Source organism: Diadema setosum, chromosome 12 (assembly GCF_964275005.1).
Source record: "Diadema setosum chromosome 12, eeDiaSeto1, whole genome shotgun sequence".
Taxonomy (NCBI): Eukaryota; Metazoa; Echinodermata; class Echinoidea; order Diadematoida; family Diadematidae; genus Diadema; species Diadema setosum.
The window spans coordinates 691,276-694,166 of NC_092696.1; the positions used below are offsets into that span (position 1 = coordinate 691,276).

The 2,891-nt window shown below is 47.3% G+C and overlaps 1 pseudogene; it reads left to right on the forward strand.

The window, feature by feature from the left end:
• The first annotated feature begins 1,147 nt into the window (after positions 1-1,147).
• LOC140236266 (uncharacterized) lies at positions 1,148-2,445 on the forward strand (annotated as a pseudogene).
• The last annotated feature ends 446 nt before the right edge of the window (positions 2,446-2,891 follow it).

Sequence of the window (2,891 nt, forward strand, 5' to 3'; positions counted from 1 at the left end):
CATTAACTACAAGTGTGGACACGCTCTTTCGCAATCACACATAGCTTCATCATTCGCCACCCCTGTGAACAAGGTTTCATATTTCTGATGTGCCGATTTATGCCGTTGGTCCAGGTCACGTAGTTAATTATTTTACCATGTTATCATTGATGTGGTATTATATGTGACACGTTGTTTTGAAGTTAACTGGATAAATTGCATGCACATGCAGAAGACGACAGTCACGCTAATGCAATGGATCTTTAGTGTTGAGGCCGTGGTGGGAGTGTATTAATGTTCACACACACAGGCAAGCCGGCAACAAACATGTCAGGGGGTGGCTAGTAACTGATCAGTTGGAATCAGTGGGAATGTTGGGGGATGATTGTTCCAATTCCAATGAAAATAATTTGCTTCAAAATGGTCTCATATTCAAGTAATGTGCAGTTTAATGGTTCCAGGCTAGCATGCCTGTACTGTGACGGGGCATTAAACTGCACATTACTTTAATATGAGACTGTTCTGAAGCAAATAATTTTCACACAGCAATAGATATGATTAACGTACCCTTAAAGATGGCCCTTCCCTTTTGCATTCCTTCCCAAATAGCACAGAACATGATATATTCCACCAGAATGACAAGACTGTTGTAAATCTATAACATTTCTGTGATATTTGAAGGTTGTTAGCCGTTCAAATTCAAATAATGCACCAAACGCTCACCGTAACGTATATTGTACTAGGCACAGCTGCATACATTAATCCTCCTGTGGTTGTAATATGATACTTATACTTCGAACTAGCTTCTCTTACTTTGTTATCAATCGCAAATTACAACACACCACTTACATGAACTACATGTACAACTAAGTGCATCACACAGGTCTGTAGAACTAGACTAGTATTTTATTTCGGAAGTCTCGAAAGAGACTACGATGCATAAAGGGTAATAATAGGAGAGCCCGCACGCCCGTCCAGCAAAACGTTCGCGTTCGTTCTAGCCGGCAGGAGATTCTCCTGCATAGCTCCGCGGGTTGAAATTTTCCATAAATTCATCGCCGGAATGTTCCTTCTCGAGAGGAAATGTTGCTTCGCCGGTCATCCGGAACCAACTGAGAAGTGTTTTGACGCATCTTTCGAGCCTAAACGTTACGGTGGTTCGATAAATATGAGCTCGAAAGAGCAGCACGATCCATCCTTCACTTTACGTGCTACACGTGGACAGGAGGTATGTGCCACGAAGTCAGAGTTACCACCACCAGCGCCTCCCTCCGGCGATGCCGGTACGGCGCACGTACAGAAGAATGTGAGCATTGGAAAGGCTCAAGATTCAGGGAAGAAGACGATGAAGAAAATTCCCAAAAAAGCTCCTCATACGGTATCAAAAGCCCCTTCCGAGGATCGGGCGTCTACCTCCGGGGACGTTAGTTCTCGTCTAAACAAACTTGAAAATCTCCTCGCCGAAGTGGTGAAACACCTTTCCCATCCAATCGCATGATAAAACCACTAGCCGTGCTGCTGTGGTACATACAGGCGCGTCTACATCGAAATCTACAGCGGAGGAATTTTCCCGCTTGCCTACTAACGTCCGCCATTTTGTTGGGGACGATTTTGATACGTCTGACGACGCAGAGCGTGATGGACCGTTCGATTTTGACGAAGGGGTGGAAGAGGTTCCCCCTGCTGCACAGCATCGTTGGCAGCCAAGTATGCTATCCCCCTGGAAATTGGGGAGGCAGTTGACGAGGAAAGTGCAAAATCGGTGAACTACTTTATTGGCAACAAACTAGAAGATAAATCCATCGAGGAAACGGTTGAAAAATACCCCCACCGAGCAACTGCCCCCACCTCGATACACCTAGAGTGAAAGCTCCCATTTGGGAACACTTGCAGTCCGTCACGCGTAATCGTGATTTGAAACTACAGAGAGTGCAGAAATGTCTGAATCGCGGTATTGGGGCTCTTCTTCGCTCTCTCGACGCGCGAGATATCTCCGAGTCTCAGCAAGACGCACTTGCTCTATTGAGTAATGCGCACTTTGAACTGAATTGCGTGCGGAAGGAGCTGATTAAACCGGACATCAACTCGGAATACGTGCATCTCTGTAAGTCTTCTACACCAGTCACGCAGCTGTTGTTTGGTGATGATCTCACAAGACAGATGAAAGATCTAAAAGAACAATATAAGGCCTCTGCTGGGGTCATGATGACCCAGCAGAAACATACTTCTCGTCCGAGCGGCTCTTTCCATCCGTACAGACGGCCCTTCAACAGCGGAGCTCGCCGGCAGGCTCGCGATGCGGGCTGGACGGGCTCGCGTAGCGCTGCAGCTTCACGCTTCGTGCATGGAACGGCAAATCATCCTTTTTTAGACCAGCGCTACCAGGGGAAGTCGCGACCTCCCCCACAGCAACGGCCACAGAGCAGAGCTCATCCACAGGCCAGAAGCAAGACTCCCCACAAGTAACCCAACAGCCCGCCTCTGAAGAGGTAGGAGATAGATTCAACAGATTGCTCATTTGACATGTCAGTAACTGACCATGATGCATTTCTACCGACGGCACCTTATCTAGAAGAACAGTGTACACGCCGAGGTCCTATGGGTGATCTTGTGTATGTTGTCCACCGTTAAATACACATATTCATCCTCCCTTTCAGCTGTTCCTTTCACTCTCGACGTTTCACAGGTACACACAGTCACAGACGGTAGGGGGGTATTCGCCGTACTAAACAGCTACACGCCTACAGGCACTTTACACGCTCCCATATACTGACATTGATGTTTCTTCCGTGCTACGTACCGGCATCCCAAACCTCCAATAGTTGTACTGTGCACCAACACACTGATCATCGTGCACCACACGTTCGTTGTCGTACTCACATGCGACACGCGCAGTGATAGTAATCACAGAT